Consider the following 11,908-nt stretch of genomic DNA (forward strand, 5'->3'; position numbering starts at 1 on the left):
AAAAGAAGACAGGTTCTTAAATCCTCTCTCTGGGCTGGCGTGAGCACCCCTGGATGGTGGAGCCGAGTCCGGCGGCTTCTCTCCTGCCTGCACGGTGTGGGCGACCTGGGCATGCAGGCGGGAGGAAGCTAGGAGCCACACCCGGGCCCACCGGGACCCCGAGACTGCACAGTGGCTCTGAGGCAAACTGGCATGCGTGTGGGGAGGTCCCAGGCCGGTTCGAAGGCCGGGCAGCCGGGACTTGGAGGACAGGGCTGTGAGGAGCCGTGAAGAGCGAGAGCACAGGTGTGCGGGCGGCCAAGGGCAGGTGTGTGGAAATGTGGCTCTGAAGTAGGGGGAGGTCAGAACAGGAAGTGGGTGGAGGGGGGGCAGTGGGGAGGGGTCACAGCAGGTGAGCAGGCCACGTGGGGGTGGCAGCCCAGGTGCAGGTGGCAGCCGGTGGGGTGGGTGTGATCGAGAAGGGCTGTCCCTGCACGGTGACACGCTGCCCCCTGGTGGAGGCGTGGGGCGAGGCGGCTCCCCCTCCCCGGCTGTTCCAGCTCTGACCCTGCGGTCCCCACAGGCTCCCCAGGCCCACGCCCACGCCAGGCCTGCTGAGCGCTCAGCAGAGGCCGCTTCCTGTGGGAAGCCCTGACACCAGCAGGCTCCAATGTCCCTTCATGACAACTGTCCGGGAGTGAGGAACCCGTTCAAATCTCGCCCCTTTTCCACGGAGGCTCAGGGCAACCAGCTAACCTCTGGTCTCCGCCCCACCTGGGCAATCCCATCCCGCAGAATTACCAGGAGGATGGCAGGGTTTCCGTCGCCCCCTGCCCGGCACAGGTGAGCCCCTAGAAGTACTAATTTGCTTGTCAGAGGGTCCTCATTCAACCAGGCTCTATGCCAGGCTGTCCCAAGGCTGGAGACGTGGGGTGCAGTCTGGAGGACGGGGGCCAGCAGGCGTGGACGGTTCTTGGCAGGGGATTAAAACCGGCTGGTGTCCAGGCTTCGGTTCCCAGTCGGGCACATGCCCGGGTGCGGGCTCCATCCCCAGTAAGGGGCGTGCAGGAGGCAGCCGATCCATGATCCTCTCTCATCATGGATGTTTCTCTCTCTCCCTCCCCACCTCTCCCTTCCTCTTTGAAATCAATAAAAATATATTTTTTAAAACTATTTTAAGAAGAAATGACCAGAATCTTTCCAAATGTAACGAAAAACGTAAACCCCACAGTCTGCAAAAGCTCGACAAAATGTAAGCACAAGAAGCGAAAAAAAAATAACTACTCCAAGGTATCACTCTCAAAATGCTGAAAACATCCAGAAACATAATAGTTTAAAAGCATCCACAGCCAGGAAGAAACATTGTGTGTGCGGGAACCAGAAAAGGAAGCTTTGTTCATGTCTTGTCGGATGAACACAATGCAAGCCGAGCAATATCTTTAAAGTACTGAAAAAAGAAGCCCACTCAACCTCTATTCTTCTTGTAAAAAATATGTTTTATTGATTTTTTACAGGGAGGAAGGGAGAGGGATAGAGAGCTAGAAACATTGATCAGAGAGAAACATGGATCAGAGAGAAACATCGATCAGCTGCCTCCTGCACACCTCCTACTGGGGATGTGCCCACAACCAAGGTACATGCCCTTGACCGGAATCGAACCTGGGACCCTTGAGTCCGCAGGCCAACGCTCTATCCACTGAGCCACACCGGTTAGGCCCGTGGTCGGCAAACTGCGGCTCGCGAGCCACATGCTGCTCTTTGGCCCCTTGAGTGTGGCTCTTCCACAAAATACCACGGCCTGGGCGAGTCTGTTTTGAAGAAGTGGCGTTAGAAGAAGTTTAAGTGTAAAAAATGTGGCTCTCAAAACAAATTCCAGTCGTTGTGCTGTTGGTATTTGGCTCTGTGGACGAAGGAGTTTGCCGACCATAGAGGTAACCGTTAGGCAACCTCTATTCTTTACCAGCAAAAAGATCCCTTGGGCCCAGCTTGTGTTGCTCAGTGGTTGAGCGTTGACCCATGAACCATGAGGTCACGGTTTAATTCCTGGTCAGGGCACATGGGCTGTGGGCTCAATCCCTTGTAGGCGGCGTGCAGAAGGCAGGCAATCTATGATTCTCTCTCATCATTGATGTTTCTCTCCCTCTGTCCCTCTTCCTTCCTCTCCGAACTCAATAAAAACATATTTTTTTTTAAATGGTTTTCTTGTTATCCTGGCCTGGTGGTTCAGTTGGTTGGAGCATCATCCCATACACCAACACACACACACACACACACAGACACAGACACACACACACAGACACACACAGATACACACAGACACACATACACACACACACAGATACACACATACACACAGACACACACAGACACACACACACAGACGCATACATACACACACACAGATACACACACACAGACACACACAGAGACACACACACAGACACAGACACACACAGACACAGACACACACACACAGACACACACACAGACACACACACAGACACACACACAGACACACATACACACAGACACAAACAGACACACACAGAGACACACAGACACAGACACACACACAGACACACACACAGACACACACACAGACACACACAGATACACACATACACACAGACACAAACAGACACACACAGAGACACACAGACACAGACACACACACACACAGACACACACAGAGACACACACAGATACACACACACAGACACACACAGACACACACACAGACACACACACAGACACACACACAGACACACACAGACACACACACAGAGATACACACACAGACACACACAGATACACACATACACACAGACACACACAGACACACACAGAGACACACAGACACACACACACAGACACACACAGATACACACACAGACACACAGACACACACACAGACACACACAGAGACACATACACACAGAGATACACACACAGACACACACAGATACACACATACACACAGACACACACACACAGACACACACACACACAGATACACACACATACACACACGGACACACACACAGATACACACACATACACAGAGACACACAGAGACACAGACACACCTACACACACACATACACACATACAGACACATACAGACACACACACAGAGACACACACAGACACACGTACACATACACACAGACACACACAGAGACACACACAGATACACACAGACACACACACAGATACACACAGATACACACACACACAGAGACACACACACAGACACACATACAGAGACAGACACACACAAACACAGACACACACACAGACAGACACACAGACACACACACACAGAGACAGACACACAGAGACAGACACACACAAACACAAACACAGACACACACAGACAGACACACACACAGACACACACACAGACACACACACACAGACACACACACACAGAGACAGACACACACAAACACAGACACACACACACAGACACACACACAGAGACAGACACACAGACAGACACACACACACACACAGACACACACAGACACACACAGAGACACACACACACAGACACACACAGATACACACACAGACACACACAGACACACACACAGACACATAGACACACAGACACACACACAGACGCACACACAGATACACACACAGACGCACACACAGACACACACACAGACACACACACAGACACACACAGACACACATACACAGACACACACACAGACACACACACACAGACACACAGACACACACACACACAGACACACACACAGAGACACATACAGAGACAGACACACACAAACACAGACACACACACAGACAGACACACACACAGAGACGGACACACACAGACACAGACACACACACACACAGAGACACACACACACAGAGACAGACACACACACACAGAGACGGACACACACAGACACAGACACACACAGAGAGACACACACACACACACACACACACACACAGTTGTGGGTTCCTTCCAGGGAGGCAACTGATGGATGTCTCTCTCTCTCTGTCTCCCTTACCCTCTCTAAGATCAATAAAAGCGTAGCCTCGGGTAAGGGTTGTGAACAATAAAATAAAAAGAGAACTCCCTGGATAGGAGGGTTTCCCCTTCTCTGTGTCTCAAAAGGAAGACACGTGTTTTTCTCATTTCACCCTCTGGAAAAATGATCGACTGCGGAAAGCAACAACACCGATGTGCTGTGGGTTCGTCCTCCATAAAAACGTAGAATGTGTGGCCCAGGGCACAGGCGAGGTGGGGAGCAGGACGTGGAGCCCCGAGGGCGCCTCACCGCAGGGGCGACGGCACCCTGTCCCTTCACAACAGACATGGGCGAGTTCACAACGTCCGGTGCTCGATTCCCAAGCAGCCGCGGAGGCACCTAACAAGGGAATGCGGCTGACGAGGCACCCAGGGAGACACATGGAATGGTTTTTAAAAATAACAGTCTAGGCCTCGCTGGTGTGGCTCAGTGGATAGAGCGTCGGCCTGCGGACTGCAGGGTCCCAGGTTCGATTCCGGTCCCGGGCACGTGCCTAGGTGGTGGGCTCGATCCCCAGTAGGATCTCTCCCTTCCTCTATGACAGGTGTCCTCAAACTACGGCCCACGGGCCACATGCGGCCCGCCGAGGACATGGATCCGGCCCACCGGGTGCCGCTGCCTGTCCTGCTTAGCAGCCGATGCGTCCCGGGTCCGCAGTGCGCATAGGAATTTGTTCGTAGTTTTTTTTTGTTTTTGTTTTTGTTTTAATATTTTTTTTTTATTGATATTTTACAGAGAGGAAGGGAGAGGGATAGAGAGCTAGAAACATCGATGAGAGAGAAGCATCGATCAGCTGCCTCCTGCACACCTCCCACTGGGGCTGTGCCTGCAACCAAGGTACATGCCCTTGACCGGAATCGAACCTGGGACCTTTCAGTCCGCAGGCCGACGCTCCATCCACTGAGCCAAACCGGTTTCGGCTGTTCGTAGTTTTTTTTTGTGTGTTTTTTTTTTTAAGAGATATAGGATTTAATGCCTAATTAGATTTGATTGGGACCATAGTTTTTTTTTTAACCTATAGTCTGGCCTTCCAATGGTCTGAGGGACAGTGAACTGGCCCCCTGTTTAAAAAGTTTGAGGACCCCTGCTCTATGAAATCAGTAAAAAACAATAATAATAATAATAATAATAATAATAATAATAATTAATAATTAATAAATAAATAAATAACAATCCAAAAGACAGGAGAAAAAGCGGGGGAGAGAACAGCTGAGACAGATAGAAGGTACACACCAGGATGGTAGATTTCACCCCACACATACCAGTCCTCTCACTCAGTGTGAGGGAGGCCGACGGCGAGAGAGAAGCAGAGGCAGAGGCTCCCCGACTGGGTGGGAAAGCAGATTTCCCTCCGCTCGGTGCCGCCTACACAGACACACGGCCGCCCGCACACACACCGGCTGACGGGAGAGGGTGGGGAGTACCGGCCGCGGAGCCGCTCCTGAGAGAAAGCCGCACGTGTGGGACCCTGGGCAGCGCAGATTCCAGAGCCAGAGTCGTTCCAGGGAGAAACAGGGTCATTTCAAACCATCAGGAGAGAACGACCCTCACAAACCCCAGGAAGCCAAGCTGATTCGGACAGATGGGGGAATCCACCGTCACCCTCGAGATTCCAAACCCCTCGCCCAGCGTTGGATTCAAGAGACGAGAGAGTCCCTAGGAACGCACCAGCGTGGCCTCGTCGATACCCTAGAACAGTCCGCCATTTTCGGGGCCACACGTCTCAATATATTCAACGTGGTTTGAGCAACTCAGAGAATGTTCTCGGACCGTGTTGGAGTTACAGTAGAAAATCACGCACAGAAGGATGTCTGGGAAATGCTCACGTAGTTGCAAACCAAATAATCCACTTCTTAATTTCCCACGTACAGAAGGAGAAGCCAAAAGGAAAATTAAACACTATTTCAACCTGAATGGAAATGAGAAGGAGACATATCCAACACCGGGGCACGCAGGTAAGGCGCACCTGGAGAGAACTCGATGACGGAGCTCCTCTGTTAGGGGGACAGGTCTCAGGTCTGTGACCTCAGCGTCCATCCAAAAAAACGAGGAGAGCCGAAACCGGTTTGGCTCAGTGGATAGAGCGTCGGCCTGCGGACTGAAAGGTCCCGGGTTCGATTCCGGTCAAGGGCATGTACCTTGGTTGCAGGCACATCCCCAGTGGGGGGTGTGCAGGAGGCAGCTGATCGATGTTTCTCTCTCATCGATGTTTCTAGCTCTCTATCCCTCTCCCTTCCTCTCTGTGAAATATCAATAAAATATATTTAAAAAAAAAAAAAAACGAGGAGAAATTAAAACAGACAAAACCCGAAGGAAACAGAGGGAAATAGCAAAGATCGCCTTAGAAATCAAGGAAATGGGAAAAACAATGAAGAAAATCAATGAGAACAAAAAGCTGGTTCTTTGAGATCAATAAAAATCGAGCCCTCGCTGGTTTGGCTCAGTGGATAGAGCATCGACCTGCGGACTGAAGGCTCCTGGGTCAAGGGCATATGCCCGGATTGTGGGCTTGATTCCCAATACGGGTGTGCAGGAGGCAGCCGATCAATGGTTCTCTCTCATCGTTGATGTTTCTATCTCTCACTCCCTCTCTGAAATCAATAAAAAAATATATTTTTTAAAAAATTAATGGAAAAATATCCTCAGGTGAGGATAAAAATAAATAAATAAAAATTGATAAATCTCTTCCCAATGTATCTGAGGAAAAAGAGAGAAGACACAAATTATTTATTTTTTATTTTTTTTTAAACATTTTTTTTTAAAAGTCCTTAGGAACTGAGTCTTTTTTTTTTTAATATATATTTTATTGATTTTTTACAGAGAGGAAGAGAGAGGGATAGAAAGTTAGAAACATCGATGAGAGAGAGACATCGATCAGCTGCCTCCTGCACGCCCCCCACTGGGGATGTGCCTGCAACCCAGGTACATGCCCCTGACCGGAATCGAACCCGGGACCCTTCAGTCCGCAGGCCGACGCTCTATCCACTGAGCCAAACCGGTTAGGGCAAGACACAAATTATTGATGTTAAGAATGAGAGACATGACATCACTGCAGACTGGACACACATTAGGAGAATAATGGCAAATATCATGAGCAACTTGGTGCCAATAAATTCGACACTTTAGATCAGTGGTTGGCAAACTGCGGCTCACAAGCCACATGCGGCTCTTTGGCCCCTTGAGTGTGGCTCTTCCACAAAATACCACGGCCTGGGCGAGTCTATTTTATATATATATATATATATATATATATATATATATATATATATATATATATTTTATTGATATTTTACAGAGAGGAAGGGAGAGGGACAGAGAGCCAGAAACATCGATGAGAGAGAAACATCGATCAGCCGCCTCCTGCACACCTCCCACTGGGGATGTGCCCGCAACCAAGGTACATGCCCTTGACCGGAATCGAACCCGGGACCCTTCAGTCCGCAGGCCGACGCTCCATCCACTGAGCCAAACTGGTTTCGGCTGGGCGAGTCTATGTTGAAGAAGTGGCGTTAGAAGAAGTTTAAGTTTAAAAAATGTGGCTCTCAAAAGAAATTTCAATCGTTGTGCTGTTGCTATTTGGCTCTGCTGACTAATGAGTTTGCCGACCACTGCTTTAGATGAAATGGGCAAATTCATTGAAAAACAAAAACTACCAAATCTCAGTCTAGAAGAAATAGGTAACCTGATCATACTATTAAATAATTCGAATTTTTAGTTAAAAACCTTACCCCAAAGAAGACACCAGGCTCCGAGGGCTTCCCTGAGAAAGTCTACAAAATATCTGAGGAGGAGATAAAGCCCCTCGGAGAGAAGGGGACCCCAACACACTCCATGAGGCCAGAGCCACAGCAGCACCTGCCCGGACACAGAGGCCGCCATCGCTAACTCGCGTTCATCAGACCCAACAACAGAAAAAGGGGGGATGCGTGAGGACCAGGCGGGGCTTGCCCCAGGGGTGCCACGCTGGGTTCACCCTCGGGCCCCAGTCAACGTGAGTTGCTATGTTCACAGAAAGACAAACCACGTGACCGTCTCAAGAAACACGGACAAGGCCCTGGGCAGAATCAGCGCCCAGTCCTGATTTTTAATACACACCTCGCAGCACACCGGGCCCCGAGGACGGCCCCAGCCTGGTAAACGCACCCCACACCCAGCGCGGTCACCACCACACCGAGTGGTCCAGGCGAACACGGCCCCCACATGGGAGCCAGGCATGCGCTGCTCTTCCCACACCATCCAGCGCGGGCAGGGCGGCTCAGCCGGCACAGATTGTACAGAAATACGTGCAATGACATGACCGTCTACGGTGAACATTCTACAGAATCTGCCCAAAAAAAAGGTACCGGCCCATCCGGCGTGGCTCAGTGGTTGAGTGTTGACCTATGAACCAGGAGGTCCCGGTTCGATTCCTGGTCAAGGGCACAAGCCTGGGTTGCAGGCTCGATCCCTGGTGGGGGGTGTGCGGGAGGCTGCCGATCAATGACTCTCTCTCCTCATTGATGTTTCTATCTCTCTCTCCCTCTCCCTTCCTCTCTCACTGAAATCAATATATATATATATATATATATATATATATATATATATATACACACACACACACACACACACATATACACACACACACACACACACACACACACACACACTAGAGGCCCGGTGCATGAAAATTCATGCACTGGAGGGGGGTCCCTCAGCCCGGCCTGCCCCCTCTCACAGTCCAGGAGCCCTCAGAGTGGGAGGTGACCCGGCGACCAGGGGAAGGTGACGCCCCCATCACACCTCTGCTGCTGCCCCTGCCGGCAGCGCAAGCCTCAGCCGGCCCTGGTTACCTGAGCCTCAGGCGGCCCTGGGCAGCTGGGCAGCTGCCATCTGAGGCTTGCCTGTGCCTCAGGCCAGCCCTGGGCAGCTGGGGGCTGAGGGGATTGGGGGACTCTGGAAGCAGGCGTGCAGCGAGGTTGAGGGGATTGGGGCCACCATCTTGTGGCTGTGGGCACTGCCATCTTTGAGGGCGGGGCAGTCCATTAGCATATTCCCTCTCTATTAGATAGGATATTTTTAAAAGGCAATGAACTAACATCCGTGCACTTGGTGAGGTGGCAAGATGCCAGAGCACTCTGCACACATCGTCGCCTGGGGTGCAGGCCTGAGAATTGGGGCAACCCTGTGGGAAGAGCAGGGCTAAAAGCCAAGTCCTCCCCCACAGCTGTCCCACCAGGGGCTCCCCACCAGGAGAGAAGGCGTGCAGCAATGGAGGTCCGGGCACCCTGCTCACAGCGGCTTCGTTTGCAGGGGCCCCAAGCTGGCAATGACCCAGACGTCCACGGACACACGAATGGGCCGCTGCACGTCATCTCGGGGCCCAGCCGGCCGTGAAGAGGAGGGAGTGGCCTGGCCGGTGTGGCTCAGTGGATAGAGCATCAGCCTGTGAACTGAAGGGTCCTGGGTTCGATTCCAGCCAAGGGCACATGACCGGGTTGCAGGCTTGATCCCCAGTGGGGGGGCGTGCAGGAGGCAGCCGACCATGATCCTCTCTCATCATTGATGTTTCTCTCTCTCTCCCCCTCTCCCTTCCTCTCTGAAATCAAAAAACATTAATATATATATATATATATATGTATATATATATATATATATTAAAAACGAGGGAAAAAAAGAGGAGGGAGTGCTCCACACAGCAGCACAGATGAAACCATTGTGCTGAGGGAGGACAGTCCATTAGAATGCAGACCGTGTGATGGGACACTCCGGGAAAAGCCGTGGCTAGTGGCAGAGCTGGGGCTGCGGGAGGTGTGTGTGGGGAGAGGGGGCATGAGAGGACAGAAACATTCGCTACACACAGACAGTGGTCATGGTTCCATGTCAAACGTGTCAAACGTGTCAAAACTGATCCAACGGCAGTGCCGTTCGCGCCCTGGCTGACGTGCTCGGTGGGCTGAGTGCTGATTCCTGGTCAGGGCACATGCCTGGGTTGTGGACTCGATCCCCAGGAGGGGGCGTGCAGGAGGCAGCGGGTTGGAGTTCCTCTCGTTGATGTTTCTCTCTCTCCCTCTCCCTTCCTCTCTCTCCCTAAAACAATCAATACAACCATTGAAAAAAACACAGTGGAGTAAGTCCCGGTCCCTCTCTGCCCACTTCTAAGAGGCACGGTGCCCCCTGGGACTGGGACTTGGGGGGCCACTGGTACCGCACCTGCAGCTCTGACCGTTTCCTGGGCAGCAGGTCACGTTGGCAAGACAGCCTCTGCGGCAGCGCAGGTGAGCCGTGGCCCCAGCCCCTGCACGGGCAGCCTGCTCCGGGGCTCAGGTGACCCGAAGCAGCTGAGGCAGAGACCCCGGACCCCGGCACCCAGGCAGGCCCGCTCGATCCTCCCTGTCAACCCTCCTCCCACCGACAACGTCTCAGGCCTGCGGCTGAGCGCTCTGGGAACTGCCTGACCTGGGTTGTGACCCGGCACCCGGCGAGCGCCAAGTGCAGGCAGCGTTCTGTCCAGAAAGGAGTCACGTGCTGGACTGGAGGCTCCGGCTCCGCTGAGCTGCCGCCTCCCTCGCCCGCGCTGGGCTGCCCGTCGGCCGCACGGAGAGAAGGGAATAGCACAGGCGGGGCTATGGCAGTGGGTACACACCCGCGTCTGAGGGTGAGCCAGGGTGGCTCAGTGGGCCTGTGTGGCTCTCCCATGGGCGGCAGCCAGGAGGTCGACCGGCTGACCAGACTCAAGGCCCAAGACGTGATGTGTGGGGTGAGGAGGTCCGGGGGGAGGAGGTCCGGGGGGAGGAGGTCTGGGGTGAGGAGGTCTGGGGTGAGGGCACTGTGTCCCATAGGAATGCCTCGTTGACCCCGAGAACCTCCCCTCTGGGACTCTCATAATCGGGGCCCTGGTGCAAGTGGCCGTGGCCGCAGGGGCAGAGGCTGTGTGAGCCATTCGTGTGGCCTCCCCACCTCAGCACAGCGCCACGCCCAGCCCCCACCAGCCGAGACCAAAGCCAACACAGCAACCTGATGGCCACCTGGCTACACGGAAGCCAGTCCCGGCGGAAACGGTGGCTTTCCCCCTGGGGACAGAGGGACGGGGCAGATGACTGCCCTCAAGCCACGGCCACCTTCCAAGGAGGGGCCATCTTACCAGGACAGGGGGCAGCTGCTGGGCCAGGAACCCAAGCTGGGGTGCAGCCTCGAACGTGTGCTGCTGTTTTGCTGGAAGCCAGAGCGCTCAGGGCTGGGGAAGCGGGAAGGGGCAGGGCCACCCACCACCCCTCACTGCCCCGCAGGATCCCCGCTCGGCATTTGCAGGCCCTGCTGTCCAAGGAAGGGTGTGGTCCGCCAGGGAACCCAGTCCCCTCCCGGTGAGCAGGAAGCTGAGGTGGTCCCTGACCACGGGGTCCTCAGGCCCCTGACCCAGCAGGCGGAGAGGCTCTGCTCTGCCCTTGGGGTGATGGGTCCTGACACCAGGGGACACAGGTCAGGGCCTGTAAGCTGAACCGTCCCCCGCAAAGTTCATATGTTGAAGGTCTAGCCCCCAGCACCGCAGAAGCGGTCCTATTCAGAGATGGCGCCTCGGAAGAGGTGATGATAATATCATGGGTAGGCCCTACTACATGTGACGTGTCCTCATACGTGGAGATCAGCAGCACACAGCCAGCCACGGAGATGGCACCGTCTGCGAGCCGGAGCCTGTCTGCCTACACCGGGGTCTCAGGCTTCCTGCCTCTGGGTCTGTGAGAAGATCCATTTCTGTCGTCTGAGCCGCCCAGATGGTAGTGTGTGTGTGTGTTTGTTTTAAATGTATTTTGATTGACTTCAGAGAGGAAGGGAGAGGGAGAGATAGAAACATCAATCATGAGAGAGAATCATTGATCAGCTTCCTCCTGCCTGCCCCCTAC

Source organism: Plecotus auritus (assembly GCF_963455305.1).
Source record: "Plecotus auritus genome assembly, chromosome: 1".
In the NCBI taxonomy this organism is placed as follows: Eukaryota; Metazoa; Chordata; class Mammalia; order Chiroptera; family Vespertilionidae; genus Plecotus; species Plecotus auritus.